At 37.8% G+C, this 17487-nt stretch overlaps 1 protein-coding gene across 1 annotated transcript in view; it reads left to right on the top strand.

The window, feature by feature from the left end:
- LOC144381367 (uncharacterized) overlaps positions 1-17487 on the top strand; it is a 476769-nt gene that overhangs the window by 235613 nt on the left and 223669 nt on the right. The gene's annotated exons all lie outside the window — the stretch shown is intronic.

Genomic DNA, 17487 nt, shown 5'->3' with positions numbered 1-17487 from the left:
CATTAGATTAAAATTAAAATGACCACAATGAATAAAAAGACTCGAATTCAATTATTAAGGAATAACTTGGTGCTTGAGCATGCAGGAGACCTTTAGAGTTAAAGGTTGTGCCCTCTTCATGGCACAAGTGGAAAAGCTTGTTAGATGGGGAAATAGACCTGTTATTCAGGGCGGCAGAGACAAAAGATTTAAATGGCCCTTAAAAAATATTGCTTTCCCAAACTCACAGAAAACATTTGTCAAGCAGCTATTGCTCTTACTTTAGAAAACTACAGTTAGTAAAAAAAAAAAAAAAAAAAAAAAAAAGCAAATAATTTGCATATTAGAAAGCTTATAAATCAATGGGTAGCAAATAAATACCATGTAGTACATATTTATCTTTTGGCTTCTCCCCCATTCCTTTCCCATATCCAATTAATACCCTGATTTTCCTGGGAAGGATACGAATTTCTCCTATTCTAAGTACTAGCTTTCAAACTTTTTCACTGTAGTTCAAAGAAAAAAAAATTACATTACTACTCACCCAACACATATACATTTATATAAAACTAAGCAAGTTTCAATAAAAAAAATATTACTAGTAGTAATGCACTCTGATATTTCTATTTCTATCGTATGTTAGTTATTCTTTAAAAAAATGGCTCACAGTCCTTTGTATTGAGTATATAGCCCACAAATGAGATATTATCTACCGTTTGAAAAATACTTATCTAATTCAGCATGATTTGAGTGTGGTTAAATTGACCTCGGGAGTGGCCAAATTACTAGCAATAGAGATCCTCTGAGGGATAGGTAAATAACCCAGGCAGAGCAAGTGAGGGGAAGGAAACTTTTGCTGGGATGTGAGGATGTGAATTTGATAAACCCACAGGCATTTTAGAAGCACACAGACAATCACTGTAGGCCAGTCACTGTGTGGAACCTGATGCTGGTGCTTTCTCTGCAGAAGCAGGGTGGAGACTTGGAGAGAAACAGATCCTGGGAGCTATTGTTGGAGTTACTGTATCAGATTACTTTATCAGTCACATTTCTGGGCAGTTCAGTTTATGCAAGCCAGTAAATTCCCTAGATTGTTAGGCAGTCTCACAGGATGAAAATTAATATCTGTAAATTTTTCTTTATAAAAGGACTGATTTTTCAGGATCTAAATTGTGGTTGGTAATTACTCACGGGAGGTGGGATTAAATGATCCATTTCAATTCATTGTTTGCCTCAGTGAATTCTGGATCAAAATAATCTCTGAGACATTGACAGCTTGAGCTTCTGAGGAGGGACGTATTCTCCAGTGACTCATTCCCGGGACAAGTGAGAGCACTCTTCTGAGTACGGGGGTCACATTTATTTGGAACGAAGGTGATGCCACACTCGACATTCGTCATGGACAGTTCAGGAAGATGGTCTGTGTGCTTCTAAAGCGTACAGAAGTAACTGAGGGAAAAAAAAGGGTGTGATCCTTCAGCTCCAGAAAGAGGAGTGGTTGTTGGCATGAAGGGACAGGACAATACCCAGTGCTGGGATAATGCTTTTGAATGGATTACAGATCTGCATGAGGCATTCTACCTAACAAGTGTTTAGGGACCCTTTTGAGGCTTAGGGCACTGGGAAGTTATAAAGGAGGATGCGTGGCTTTGTGCAAATGAATGAAGTAACTACTTTGTATTCCAAGCTTGGTGGAACAAAGTTTAGACACATGTACATAATTTTCACTTCTACAAACACAGAACAGTGTAATTGAATTTGGTGATTTAGGTCGTGAAGTGAAAATTACATTTGAAATCTGAATGTCATACAGGAATGAGGATGTTGAGGTATTGGATCCAATACTTACTAGTTCATAATCTTTGGTTAATTTTGGTCTTTAATTGGGGTGCCTGGGTGGCTCAGTTGTTAAGCGTCTGCCTTCGGCTCAGGTCATGATCCTGGGGCCCTGGGATCGAGCCCCACATTGGGCTCCCTGCTCAGCGGGAAGCCTGCTTCTCCCTCTGCCACTCCCCCTGCTTGTGTTCCCTCTCTCGCTGTGTCTCTCTCTCTCTGTCAAATAAATCAATAAAATCTTTAAAAAAATTTTTGGTCTTTAATAAACCAACCAGATATATCTATCTATAAGGATAGTGTGCTTATCTTCTAGAGACTTTCTGGGAAGGCAGCACAAGATATGGAAGCCATGCTTGAAGTTATTAAGTCTTGGTTTTGCTACTTACTGTCTTCACAACGCTTAGGGGCTCCTCCTGTTGCTTGTAAGAAATGAGGGTCATACCAGTGCCTGTTCTACTGATGTTGTTGAGGTCGTTATGGCAATTAGATAGAAAATGCACGTAAAAATGCTTTGAAAACCATAAAGGTACTGTATAAATATAAGAAGTTATTTACCTACATATAAAGAAACCAGCCCTGCTTTTCACAAATGCCCTGTCAGTATTAAAAAAAAAAAAAAATAAGGGCGCCTAGGTGGCTCAGTTGGTTAAGCGACTGCCTTCGGCTCGGGTCATGATCCTGGAGTCCCTGGATCGAGTCCCACATCGGGCTCCCTGCTCAGCGAGGAGCCTGCTTCTCCCTCTGACCCTCCTCCCTCTCATGCTCTGTCTCTCATTCTCTCTCTTTTAAAAAAATAAATAAATAAAATAAATAAAATCTTAAAAAAAAAAAAAAATAAAACTACTTATTAAAGAGGGCCAGCAATTAAAAGGTCTGAATTTTTACAAGTTCAATATCCTTGATTCTATCTGATAATATGAGTTTGTTTGGGTATCTTTGTTTTTAGGTAACTTTGTAATTAATCTCGGCAATTAATTACTGAAAGTGTGAGAGTTAAAGCTCCTTAAAGTGTTGCTCTAAGTACAGTAGTTTTTATCTATTATTCTGTTCTATTCAAAGTGCAATCAAGTCACATCAGTCAATCCTAATGATGTTAGAAATAGAAAAAGATCACTAATTGTTGAGATCGCTAATCCAATCTCTTCACTTTGAAGATCAGAAAACTAATGTTAGGGCAGTTAGGTGAGTTGTCTAAAAATACAGAAGTAGTGTTTGAGACACAGAGAGAGGTAGAACGGATATGTAGGTATTTTTGTTCCCAGTCTGGTATTTTTCTCAGTGATCCACCTTGATTCTCAAGGAGAAAACAATATCCTAGCTACAAGGGCTTTAATTCTTGAGTTCCTCAAACCTAAATGCATATATTGTTTCTGCTGTCAGAGAAGTAGCTGAGTAATAGTATGAAGTACTGTCATAGAACGTGTGGAACACCTCTTCTATGTACATCAGTTCTAACAGAGCTCATGATTGTGGGACTAGGGAGAAAAGTTTTATTAGAAAACTACTGACAGGGAGCGCCTGGGTGGCTCAGTTGGTTAAGCGACTGCCTTCGGCTCAGGTCATGATCCTGGAGTCCCTGGATCGAGTCCCACATCAGGCTCCCTGCTCAGCAAGGAGCCTGCTTCTCCCTCTGACCCTCTCCCCTCTCATGTGCTCTCTCTCTCTCATTCTCTCTGTCTCAAATAAATAAATAAAATCTTTAAAAAAAAAAAAAAAAAAAAAAAAAGAAAACTACTGACCATCAAGGCACTTTCAATCTCAGAACAGAATAAAACAAATTTTTTAGATGATGGTATCATTCATTTTCTTTTCTTTACTCCAAAATTTAGTATGATGATTGTAACTAAACTTTCCAATGGTAGGAATTGAAGACTGACAATGAGGGATTGTTTAGAAGGCCAAAAAAGTCAGTTAGGCATCCTGGTCCCCTCCTGTATCCTGAGCAGGTAGAAACTTGTCCTTCAGTGCTTTTGGCAGGAATCTGCAAGTTTCTGGTTTAGGAAAATTAAACCAAGAGACTTCAGGCTAGGGACAGCAGGCATAGCATTAATATAAACATACCAAAAAGAGAAGATTATGTAAACCCCCACATACTGAATGGTGAGACCACCTGGACCTCTTGTATGTTTTGGACTTGTGTCTCTTGGCACAACATTGCTAGTAGATTAAAGTTACTCAACCCATTCTTCCCGTAAGACATTGTATAGCTCCTCAGGAAAAGACATATAGTTGCTGACATCTGGGGATAGCTAAACAAATTGGCTGCATTCCACTAAACAAAATGCGCCCATGCATGCAGAACTTCCAATCTGGCCATTATTATCTCTTCAATATTTTGAGATTAAATAAATAAAAAATAAACATTTGAGAGATGGCTCCAGCATGAAATACTGAAACCCAAACCAAGTCAATAGAAAATGAACTCCGAGAAAACAGACAATTCAGGGAGTAGAAGAAAATGTCAAAGGAGGCAAAACTTATTCATAAAAAATTAAAGAAAACCCACAGGGATAATCAGGGCATGCCTACATATTAAAATATGTAACTAACCTAAAAAGCCTATTCTGAAAGTCTAGAAAGATAGAATCAAAGAAATCTTCGAGAAAGTAACCAAAAATACAAAGAGATCTAAAATTGTAGGGAAAAGATCAGAAATTTGGAGAATGAATTTCAACACATTCAATAAAAAGTTATTAGGGCTACCAGAAAAAGAAATCAGGAAAAAAGGGGAGAGAAATCTATTTAGAAAAATATTCAAGGGCTGAAAAACATTTATTTTCACACTCAAAGTGTTCACCATTCATATCATGCCATCTCATCACACAATTTCATAGATTTGTCAATATCACTATTAATTTAACCAAAGTTTATTGCATGTCCACTGTGTACCAGGACCTCTACTAAGTCCAGGGGATAAAATGGAAGCCACATCATTGGGAACCTGCCCTCATAGAGCTTACCTTCTGGTGAGGCAGAGAGACAGGAGCAAATCATCCCACCAAAAAATGTAAATCTGTGATTATGACACATGATAGGAAGAAGTACATGGTGCCAAGAAAGACTATTCTAGGGGCTTTGACCTAATAAGAGATTAGGATGAGTTACAGTATGAAGGAAAAGTAGGCATTATCCAACCAAAGTGGGCAGAGGAAAGTACTTTGCAAAGGTCTGGTGAGATAAGGAAGCATAGTGAGTACAAAGGACTGAAAGAAATCCAATGTGGATGAATTGGGGAAAACAAGTGGGGAACGTGGAGTGAAATGAGGCTGGAGATAAGAGGCCAGTGGGGTGCTGACTAGGCAAAACTTTGTAGGCCATGTTAGAGGTTTGCCTTTTTCCTGTGAGTGCATAGTTGAAACCCACTGAAATGTTTTAAGCTGGCCTGGAGACAGAGTCAAATGTGTGTTATTGTAAAGATCACCTGCGTGCAGTGTGGAGAACGGATTGGAGGACAGTGCTGGTAGGGGGCTTCCAGGCTGCTGTGCAAGGGTGGTGGTAGCTTAGACAAGTGTGATAATGATGACGATGAGGAGAAGTGCAAGTTCTTAAGAAACACTTAGTGGGTTAAATTGGCAGGACTTTGTGATATTATATCAAGGGTTGATTGCATATTCTAGGAAACATGTTGGCTGGTCTGACCAAAAAATACAAAGAGAGGGAAATATAAATTAAGAGCATTAGAAATGTCAAAGCAAATACATCTACATATAGCAAAATTATACGAAGCAAACAAGGTTTTGGCCTAGAATGGGTGCAGGGGAGAGGGGGCCATGTAGATAGACTGATTTGAAAGACATTAAGGAGGTAAAATCAATGTCCCCAGTAATGGAGAGACAGGTACAAGGTTTCTTTTTCTCTCTAGGTCATGCAAGACTCTTCTGATGACTCACAAGTAATTTCCTGGCAGAAGAAAGTCAAAAGAGTATTTGGGAAAAGTAGAACAAAATAAATCCATATAAAAGCCTCTCTGTTGCTCTTGAATCCATTGTGCCCTATCAAGCAATTTTTTAGGGGGTAACTAGAGTAACCCCATTAAAATGAAAATTTTATTATGATAGTCCTAGCTTATCATTTCTTAATAACTTTCCCATGCTCTTGAGATAAAGTTCAAAATCCTTAGCATATGCTGTGAAATCATAAACGACAGCCCCTGAAAAAAACCCTGAACGCCTCCTTCATAGCACTTACCATAGTTTGGTATTAGATATTCCTTGTATAACATTTCTCCTTGCTTTGAGTGTTCCCCATTTGTGATCATTTTGTCATTGGTTTCACATCTACATATGCATACATCTCACAAACATTGCTACTATTTTAATTTTAGACAGTCGATTATTTTTAAAATAGATTTAAAAAATCAGATAAAAATGGCTTTATATAAATATATACCCTCATTGTTAACCATTTCTGTAGTGCCTTATTTCTTTATATATATATAAAAATTTTAATGTGGTATCAAACTCATTGCCTAAGGAACTTCCTTTAACATTTATTGTAGTGCACGTCTTCTGGTAATGCATTTTATTCACCTTTGCCTGTCTGAAAAAGTCTTTATTTTGCTTTTGTTTTTGTAAGATATTTTTGCTGGGTTAGGATTTCTCTTTTGAAATTAGTACTTTTTTTTTCTTTCAGTACTTCACTGTTGACTGGTTTTACATTATTGATGACAAGAAGTCTATTGAATACTTTGTTTGTAGGTAATGTTTCTTTATCATTTGGTTACCTTCGTGATTTTCTTTTTATCTTTATTTTTCAGTAGTTTAACTATGATGTGTCTCATATTTAAAAAATTAATCCTATTTGGGTTCTCTGAGCTTCTTAGATCTATGGTTTGTTGTCATCTTTCATTAATTTTTGAAAAGTCCTAGCCATTATCTTTTCCAATATTCCTGCTGCCCTATTCTCCCTATTTTCTCCTTCTAGTAGCTCATGGTATGTATATTAGACCACCTACTCCAATCATACTGTGCCAATGGTGATGTAGTTTATGTTGCTTCTCTCTCCTTGGAAGTGCAAGGGAATACGATTTTTTCCCTCTCTTGACTTCTGAAAGCTATTTTGTGTTGAGGCGGAGTTTATGGTGGCACAAGTCGATTTTAAGGAAACACTATTAACCACAAGATAAAACCCGAAGTCTTTCTGTAATAGTATATTAAAAAATAAAGAAACAAGTTTATGTAACAATAAAACGAGTCAGATAACAGTTTAGGGATCTTCAGAAAATGAATTTTTTGTTAATCTTGGAACTATGTGAAATTATTGGATAGTTCTGTGTTCCATAATTGTCTAAAGACTATGCATCAGTATCCATTTTAAATTTCTATGTAATGTTAAGAAGCCTCTGCAAATAAGAATTTTCCAACTCTGCTCTTCAGCATGCATAGAAAGTCTTTTAGAATTTAATTCATAAAGTAAAGAACGTTCAACTATCTCTCCAGCCTTTTTTTTTTTTCTTTTCTCTTTAAAACAACAGCAGTAACGACCATTTATTGAGGACTTATTCAGTGTCAGGACTCTCTGGATGGTTTATTTGCGTTAACTCATTTATTCTTCACAGCAGTGTTGGGAGGCAGGTGATACTTAACCCCTTTATAGGTGAGGAAATTGGCTGGGACTTGTCTAATGTCCTATAACTGAGGAGCAGCACTCTGATTCAAGCCTGGTCAGTCTGACTCTGGAGTACCAAGCACAACAATAAAGTCTTTTATTCTTCAATAATTTTGTGAAGGTTTTAGTTTTTCTCAACAAACAAAAGCAAAGGCACCATGGGAATTCAAACTTAAATGCTATTTTCTTAGTGCCTTCTTATAAAAGTAGTAAACAAAATATATTTTCCCTAAACTCTGATATTTCATCTTAATGATATTTTATGCTCTACATTTTACTTCAAAACTTTCTTAGAACTGAGAGTCTCTTCTAGGTATACTGGTAGTGATATTAATGTGTATTACTAAATGTTGTTTGAGACAAATAGAAGAAATGATTGTTCTCACTGGATATTAAAGGGCATTAAGGAATAAATATCAAATTATTTTTGGTGTGATAATTATTTTGGTGTACTGCAGCTATGTTTAAAAGATTTCTAAGCTTTAAGAATTCATACTGAAATATTTAAAGAGGAAATGATATCATTCAGGGATCTGCTTCAATATAAAACTGGTACAGGGGCGCCTGGGTGGCTCAGTCAGTTAAACATGATCTCAGGGTCCTGGGATCGTGTCCCGCAGCTGGCTCCCTGCTCAGCGGGGGTAGTCGGCTTCTCTCTCTCCTTCTGATCCTTCTCCCTGCTTATGCTCTCTCTCTCTGTCTCCAATAAATAAATAAATAAAATCTTAAAAAAAATTATCCCACTACTGAATCTTTAAGAAAAAAATTGGTATAAGTAGTGGAGGAAGGTATAGGTAAATACGGTTGCCATGAGTTGATAATTGTGAAGCAGGGTGAGGGGAACATGGAGGTCATTATTTTATCTATTTGAAATTTTCCATCACAAGATAATAATGATAATAATAATAATAATAAGGAGTTACATCAGAGGACATCATTATAATTATTATAGTTTAGTTCAAGGACCGGTAATAGGCTTATCTTCCTAATATGTTGTAGACATGGACAATACAAGGATGGCCAATGCAATTATATGCTAGTAGGAGGGAAAGTAATAATAAATGATGTTTTAAGACAATAATGGTTATGATTTTAAAAAGTGATAGACTGTTAAAGAATTGACACAAACCCAGACAAAGTGTGTTAGCTCTCAGAAATCCTATAAGGAACTGGTTAGAAGAATGTTTGATGACAAAGGAAGATGTTCACTAAATTTTTAAGTAAGAAAAAGCACTTTAAGATTTTGTAATTAAAAATTAATTTTAATCAAAAGCATTTAAAGGCTACACACCAAAATGAGAAACTTAGTTATCTTTGGATGATGAGAATGTTTTTTTAAAAAATTATTTTTAGTTTTTCAATAATATACATTTAACCTGTATTATTTTTATAATAAAATTTTACATATATAAATATCAATGCAATTTTATTTACAGTGCATTTTTTAGTGATATGTTTATGCTATAAAGAAAAAAAAGCAGAATAAATTCATGTTGAAGGAATCATACATTTTTTATTCTATAGGGAAGGGAAAAAAGCCACCAGAAGTGGCCAGAAAATTTTAAAGTAAATTTTATAATTTTATTGGCATGGCTAATATGGTAGTATTAGGTCTACCACACACATTGGAATTTTATTGCATTAAACTTGCAAATCCTACTAGCTAAAAGAGCCTACAAAAGGAAACATTGCTCCATCTCAAATTAGAATGCTATACATAATCAAGTCAAATTAAGAAAGAGAAAAAATAGCAGTTATTTGTTTTGTTGAAATTTTATAATCTTTAAGCAAAGAAGAATGAATCTGAAGTATGTAATATAAAGATTGTCAGAATGAATGTATCAGTGTCATAAACATGTTGATTTATTAGTGTTACAAAATGTGTCTGAAGGTAATTTTAAAAAATAGCAAATAACATGAAATAAATGATGGCCTTTATAAAAAAGTGAAAATTCTATTATTATACCTCTTTCATCTATATTTGTAATACCCTTCCATTTGTCAAAAATACTTTTTCTAGTATATTTGTAATATGAAGTAGTTAATATGCTTGGGACGGCATTCCTAAATTATCCAATATTATCACTGTTAACTGGTTATTTCTGTTTGAGTTCTGTCATCTTCCTTTCATTTTTATAAACATATTTTCATTATTTCTTTAAATATTACCTTCCCTTTTTTCCCCTTCTCTTTCTGATATTGTTGAGGTCTGGTGATGGTACTTCTGTTTTGATTATCTTAACCTTTAGTTAATTAAATAATATAGAGTTTCTCTTCCTTTCTTAGTTCCTCTTTCCTTCTAGGAGAATTTATTACTCTCATCATACAACTCAATCATTCTGCAGTTCTATCAATTTCACTATTAAGCCTACTCTTGTGTGCTTCACTTAAATTTAAATTATTTTCATAACCTATTTTTTTTAAAGATACTGGAATAGAAATTTAGAAAGTATCACCACATTTTACTTTTCTAAATAAAAGAAACCATATTATAGTGTTTTAGGTATAAGTGTTAACTATAAAAGCATCTCGTCCTATTATTTCATGAAGTGCTTTTAGACCAGCAAGACAGGTGTTCTTGCCAAAAAGCATATTTTTATCCCTTTTGTTAAAGGTATTCAGTTTGCATAATATTCTGTTGCTTGAGTGACATTGTTTTTTTTCCATAAAAGAACAATATGGAAAGTGTTTTAAAATTGTGTTGGAATTTGCAGTCATTCCACTTACCAAGTAATTTAAATAAAGAGTCAGCTTTCCAAATATATATATATATTTATTTATTTATTTATTTATTTGAGAGAGAGAGAGAGAGAGAGAGAGAGTGAGTGCACTAGCTGGGTGAGGGTCAGAGGGAGAAGCAGACTCCCTGCTGAGTGGAGAGCCCAACACGGGACTCGATTCCAGGACTCCAGGATCATGACCTGAGCTGAAGGCAGACACTTAACTGACTGAGCTACCCAGGCGCCCCTCAGCTTTCCAAATATATTTAAGAAGACAGTGATGTTGTTTTCAACCGTTTGCAACTCATTTTTTTTGTAATTAAAAAAAATTAACCTCAATTACTTGGCACTACATATAACAAAAAAATTTGCAAGGTAACTTGTTGACAAGTTGTGTTATGCCACAAAGTGAACAGTTTGTTTCAGCCTTTGCAAAAGATCAGCATTTTTTAATCTCTAAAGATAAGGAGGAAAATGATAGCATTCTATGAATTTGCTACCCACTAATGATAACTCTACAATGCATTTAAGACGATCTCTTACTAAAACAGAACCTTAAAGTTTCTTATGTATTTGCAGGGTTGCCTCTTTTTTTAACTTCCTACATTATATATGAATTAGAAAATAATATTTATTAAACATTCACTCAAAAAATATTTTGGAGTGAATACTATAGGTAAGGCATTGTTCTGCACACTGGGGCTACAACTGTGAACAGATAGGCAAAATTTCCTACCCCTCACGGAGTCTACATTCTGGTGGAGTGAGGCAGGTAGATGTAAATGAGTGAAATAGATCATTGTATCATTTGGTCACTCTCTTCATCTGTTAGGGCTATTCTAACAAAACACCACGGACTAGGTAACTAATAAATGACAGAAGCCTAGTGCTCCCAGTTTTGGAAGTTGGAAAGTCCAAGATCAAGGTACTTGCCTCCTGTGCAGGGCTCCTTCCTGGTTCATAGCCAGTACCTCCTTGCTGTATCCTCCTCACATTGTGGAAAGGATCACTTTGGGATCTCTTTTATAATGCATTAATTCCATTCATGAGGGCTCCACCCTTATGACCTAAGCATTTCCCAGAGGCCCCACCTTCTAATACTGTTACATAGGACTTTAGGATTTCGACATATGAATTTTGCAGAGACACAAACATTAGGGTCATAGCAGTCACAAATGTTATGGAGAAAAAAGGAAAAAAAGAAAGAGAGTGACAGAATAGGGTCTGGGGACTGAGGAGCTGCAGTTTAAATAAAAATTAGGAGAAACTAAACTGGCTATTACACACAGGATCCCCAAGCAACTGTAACATTTAGTTAATCAGTTCCCATTGTGTATCATGTAGAAAACCCAAATTTATATATGGCCATTCTTTTATTGAATCAACTATGACAATTACTACTACAAATAAAAAATGTGTCCTCTGAAGTGCTTAGAGTAGATCTCGTCATTGTGAATTGGTAAAAAAAAAAAAAAAAAAGAGAGAATGTTCTAACGGTTTTTTCATAAGCAAAAGGGTGTTTTATACTTTAACAGCCTAAAGCTGTGAAAGAGCCCAGTGGTGGTCCAGTTAGGTTCCAATGTGGATAAAAAAGCCCTGGCAGGGGTGCCTGGGGGGCTCAGTAGGTTAAGTGTCTGATTCTTGATTTCGGCTCAGGTCATGATCTCAGGGTCCTGGCCTGGAGCCCTGCGTTGGGCTCCCTGCTCAGCGGGAAGTCTGCTTGTCTCCCTCTCCCTCTGCCCCTCCCCCTGCTTGCTCTCTCTGTCTCTCTCTCAAATAAATAAATAAATCTTAAAAAAAAGATAAAGGCCTGACAAATAGTGGCTTAAACTAATGTGTATATCTTATCAATATAAATGAAGAAAGGAGATTGGTGATCTAGTTCTAGAGTGGCAACCCAATGGTATTATGGACCCAGCTCCTTCTCTCACTCTCTCTTTTTCCTTTTGTGTATGTAGCTTCTTTCCTAAAGTCATCTCATGGTAAGTGTACAGTAAAGGGTCAACTCAGTGGGTGTGGGGTGCTGATGGGCGCAGCTGACTCAGCTGGCTGGAGGGACTCAAACCATGCACATTACAAAGAAAAGACTGGCCCTTGACTGGCTCCTGGGAGATACTAACCTCTGAACCTTTGGAATATCCTGCCTGATAAGAGTGTCCCTGCAACCTTGGGCAATGCCAGATAGCTTATGGTAACAGTGTGATTTATTCCCCCCCTGGGGGCTTGGGCCACACAGTTTGAGTTCTGTTGGGGCTGGAGACTGAGTAGCTGAAGTTAGTTGCCTGTGTGTTCACCCCTATCTGACTGACTTCTAGTAAAAACTTCAGACATGCAGGTAAGCGTCTCTGGTTGGCAACACCTGATACTTGTCATACCTCAGGAGGAGAATGAAATGCTGTCTCATGATACTCTGCTGGGAGAGGACACCTGGAAACTCATGTCTGGTTTCTGCGGGACTTCTCCTCTGGGTCTGATCTTTTTCTTTTACTGTTTCTATTCTGAATCTTTTTGATGCAAGAGCCATACCATGAGTATCCCAGCTTTTCTGGGTCTTGTGAGTCTTGCTGGTGAATCACTGAACTTGAGAGTGGTTTAGGGTCCCTGACACAGTAGGTGATTGCTGTTACATCTGTGTTGTACATGATAGGAAGGAGCCCATGACTTTCCCAATAAGGATACTTACTGAAAGTTGAACACAATACTTTTTGTGTATTATTGGCTAAAATCTGGTCACACTAACTGTAATCCTATGGTTTGACAGCAGCATGCTCATCTAAAAATTGGATCCTTTTCACTAAAGTAAAAGGGGAGAGTAGATTTAAGAAGCAACAAGAGTCTTTTCCACACATAGGATTAAATCTGGCTTATGGGAAAAATATACCTTTAATCTATTTGGATGTTTGCCTATTTTTTAAACTTTTACTTTGGGGCACCTGGGTGGCTCAGTCAGTTGGGTGTCTGCCTTCGGCTCGGGTCATAGTCTCAGGGTCCTGGCATCGAGCCCCACATTCAGCTCCCTGCTCTGCAGGGAGTTTGCTTCTCCCTCTCCCTCTGCCCCTCCTTCTGCTCATGCTCTTTCTCTCTCTCAAATAAATTTAAAAAATCTTAAAAAAAATAAACTTTTAAAGAAGGCACGTATTGAATGGAGTGCTGGGTGTTATATGCAAACAATGAATCATGGAACACTACATCAAAAACTAACAATGTATGGTGATTAAAATAACATAATAAAATAAAATTTAAAAAAATAAAAAAATTAACTTTTACTTTTTCTATTTAGTATCATATAGTTTTAATTTAATTTAATTTAATTTGACTTATTTATTGCTTTTAAAATCTTCATTGAGGGGCACCTGGGTGGCTCAGTTGGTTGAGTATCTGACTCTTGATTTCAGCTCAGGTCTTGATCTCAGGGTCCTAAGATCGAGCCCCAGGTGGGGCTCTGCATTGGGCATGGAGCCTGCTTAAGATTCTCTCTCTTTCTCTCTCTCCTTCTGCCCCTCCCCTCACTCTCCCTCTCTAAAAAAAATAAATAAATAAAAATTAAAAAAAGAAAATCTTCATTGAAATCAATTTAGTGTTTTTTTTTTTTTTTTAAAGATTTTTTATTTATTTGAGAGAGGGAGAGAGCACATGCACGAGAGGGGGTAGGGTCCGAGGAAGAAGCAGACTCCCTGCTGAGCAGGGAGCCCGATGCAGGACTCGATCCTGGGACTCCAGGACCATGACCTGAGCTGAAGGCAGTCACTTAACCAACTGAGCCACTCAGGCGCCCAATTTAGTGTTTTAATACAGATTTTTCTGTCTTCCTTATGTATTTTCTTATTTAATATATGCATGCTGTAAGCTTTATTCAGGCCCCTGTGCTAAATTAATGAGGCACTGCTAATGCAAGTAACTATACTTGATGAAGACAAAATGTTTGGCAAGAATTTAGCTGTTTTTTTAGGACCACAGTGAAACCTTAGTTTTGCATTCATCTACATACCTCCCTCCCTCTCTATCTTCCTATCAACTAATGGAGCTGACTTTATGGCCACATTTCTCACCAATTCAGGACTGTCCTCTTAAGTTTTCCTTAGAGCTAATGCATTCTTTCTCTGGCCTTAATGTAGGTTCTGTGGTGCCTCATCTCTGTACTCTCCCTTACAGCACTCTGGATATGCTCCCTCTCTTCTTCCTCTCCCCTTTTTGAATCTATTTCCCTGTTTCCACCACCATGGTATTTCCACCACTGTGGTTAGCCATGATACTGGTCCTCTTTCACAGCCCCTGAAATGGAGGAGGTGCAAATCATTCTAGGGATAGGGGTGGCCATGGTCTTTATCTTGTGACACCTCTCTGCCCCCGCTCCCGCCCCACGCCCCCCCTCCCCACCCCCGCCAGTCTTCACTGAGAGCTGCCTGCACTGGGGTGAGCACTTGACCAATCCCTAGGTTTACCCATGAGAACTCTGCCCAAAAAAGGATTGGCTGGGAAAATTAGGCTGTTTCTCTTGTGAATTTCAACTGGAAATATGGATCAGATTGGGTAGTTGAAACAGAAGTTGAAAAAAAAAAAAAACATTCAGAGAAAGTGGTGGGACAGGAAAGCCATTAGAAAATAAGCTAAAAGGGATGAGTGTTATTGTCGATAGTTTGTGAAAGGAGAAAACATGAAGACCAAGCTGAATATCATGCAAGCAGAGAAACAGTGAACTCCTGCCTCCCAGATAAAAAGAAAACTCCATGTATTCCCTAGAACTCTGTCTGAGCCCCTGCTTCTGTTTCAGTCTCTGTGACGCTCTATGCTCCAAGATTCCCATGAGATTCCTGCGGTCCTCCTGTGAACAGTTATCCTTACAGTAAACCTCTCATTACTTGAAGTAATCCTGCATGGGCCCAACTCGCATCACTTTACCAATTTTAGAGGATTCTCTTTCTTTTATCCGCCAATGACTATTCTGAGTTTTGAACTCTAATCCTCCCTTTCTTTTGTTCTTCACAACCTCCTTCTCACATGCTCTAGATCTTCACAATTCTGTTCTGGGGAGAGTTCCTTTGTACTCTCAGCATGGGAATAAACTCTTTTTAGAATGTCTCTACAGGGACTCACAATTTATATTTATGTATCAAAGCAAACCCTCAGTGACTGCTGTTAAACAATAAACCAACCCCTACCTTCCGTCAGCCCTCCTTTGCCTCACATTTTTGTTGTAAGACACACTACCCCAAATGAAGAGTATTCCCCCATACTTCAGAGTCTCCTGGAGGAGGAAGACTGGTTCTCTCTCCCCCTCTATCTCTCTGTATAAACAGATAAGTTGATATAACTTCTATACAACTGCAGCTGTCATGTGGTTTATAAGTCAGATCTTGGGAATTGCTGGAATGACTCACTGTACTAAATGATATGCAGAGCACATTAATAAAATGTGTGTGTCAGGGGATTTACATTTTCCTTTCTAAAAACTTTTATGGTGACATTGTCCCTTAGCCAGTGGTTTTTAAAAATTCTTAAGCAGTGGAACCATTTTTCCAAATGTGAATCCAATATATAAAACATGCAGAGTGGAGCTGTTCTGTTGGAAACAAGAATAGAAAGCCCAAAGACTCCCTGTATCAATGCCTTATCCTGCCAAATCCCTGTTGGCTCCTCCTTGAAGTACCTTATTAGAGCCCCACAGCTCTCAGGAGTGCAGTTTGAAAATACTTGCCTGAATTTGAGACCCATAAACAAAGGCTATGTGGTATTAACTGGTGGAGGTGAACAGTTGGCCACTGTCCAGGGTCAAACTTCCCGATAGCCCTGGAGAGCCCTGAGTCAGACTCTCACACCCTCAAAGGAAGGTATTTCCCCCTTGTCATGCCCCTACTTGCTCCCATCATTTTTTGTATCTGATAAGACCATTCTCACAGCTTTATGAGTGATTCTGGCTGGCCTTTCATTTGCTTCCTGAGGGAGTATAGTAACTTGTTCCAAAGCATATGTGTGCTTTCCCCCGCAGCATACAGGACAATACTTAGCTAATTTCCCCACATTCCTATACCATTAGAGCTATGATATGTGTCCCATGAGCAGTGGCACCGAGCCTTTGGTTTCTGGGATGTCAGATGCAATAAGTGAAGCACTAAGATGACTCAGATTGGTTGGTGTCCCACCTCTGCAGACTGCCTGGATTTTAGTGAGCCATCATCGAGTCTCTGATTTACATGAAAACAAAGCACTAGGATCAGTACAGGTAGGAGATGCCCTGAAAGAAACCTCATTTCTGAGGGATTGCCTCAGCATTTATAGCCTTGTGGGCCAGATTGAGAGCCGTGTCCTCACAATGCTGCAATACTCTGGGGTCTGACTTCTCTTGGTATGATGCTCTCCTTTTCTTTCCTGCTCACATATACTTCCCTCTTCCTTTTTTGTTATTTAAGCATGGTAGAAATATCTCTTTCACAATTTAAAAGAGTGACATGTGGAGTTCTGTGTCTGAGTTCCCAACCCAACTTTCACATCCTGATCCTCTCCTGCTCTGTCTTCGTGGGAGGTGATAGTACATGTAGCAGCAGCAGTCACTTGGAGCGGCTGGTGAGGAATCCTCTGACTATGGGTGGCAGTGTGTGAGTTCTCCCTTCATGGGTCACTTGGGAGAACAAATATGACTTATTTGTGTGACTGCTTAAATGTCCAGGAGATATTAGGGGACATATCAGGGGATAAGGTTGTATCACTGATAAGTTAGTCTTGTCAGAAGAGGGACTTGGAGTGATAATGTGGACTGAGATAGTTTGCTGTGGAAGCAGGATGGAGTTATTTAAGGATTGAATTATATATATATATATATAATCTCACTGAACACAGAAATACTTAGCTAATGGTGATCACCCGCACAATGAATAGTGGTAATTTCAGTTATTATTATTATAGTCAACGTTTTTGTTTGTTTGTTTAACATCAGCCTGCATCTGGGTTGACTATAGATTGACAATATGTCATTAGATCTTTGTGAGGACTAGTGAATCTTTTATTCTACAGGTACCTCACCAGCATAGTTTCCCTAGTACATATCATTATGCCTAGTATCATAATAAGTTTTCAAAAAATTTTTGTGGAATGACTGAGTTCCTAACCTTGGCATATTGTTTCCCAAGTGTATATTCTGGCATGTTGATGACTCCATGTACATCTATCACCATGAATGGAAAAGGAAAACAAAACAGCTTACTCTAATTAGTATCATTTTAACTAAATTTTAGATTTGCTTATGTCCCAAGTTGTGATGCCAACTTTCACTTTTTTAGACTCTGCACTTGTAGAGAGGACTTCATACTGCTAGAGGAGGCATTTGGAGGGGAGTTACAGATGTTTCCAG

The sequence above is a fragment of the Halichoerus grypus genome, chromosome 3 (assembly GCF_964656455.1).
Source record: "Halichoerus grypus chromosome 3, mHalGry1.hap1.1, whole genome shotgun sequence".
NCBI lineage: Eukaryota > Metazoa > Chordata > Mammalia > Carnivora > Phocidae > Halichoerus > Halichoerus grypus.
Note: the sequence above shows the minus strand (reverse complement) of the source record. Positions and strands in the feature narration are given on the sequence as shown.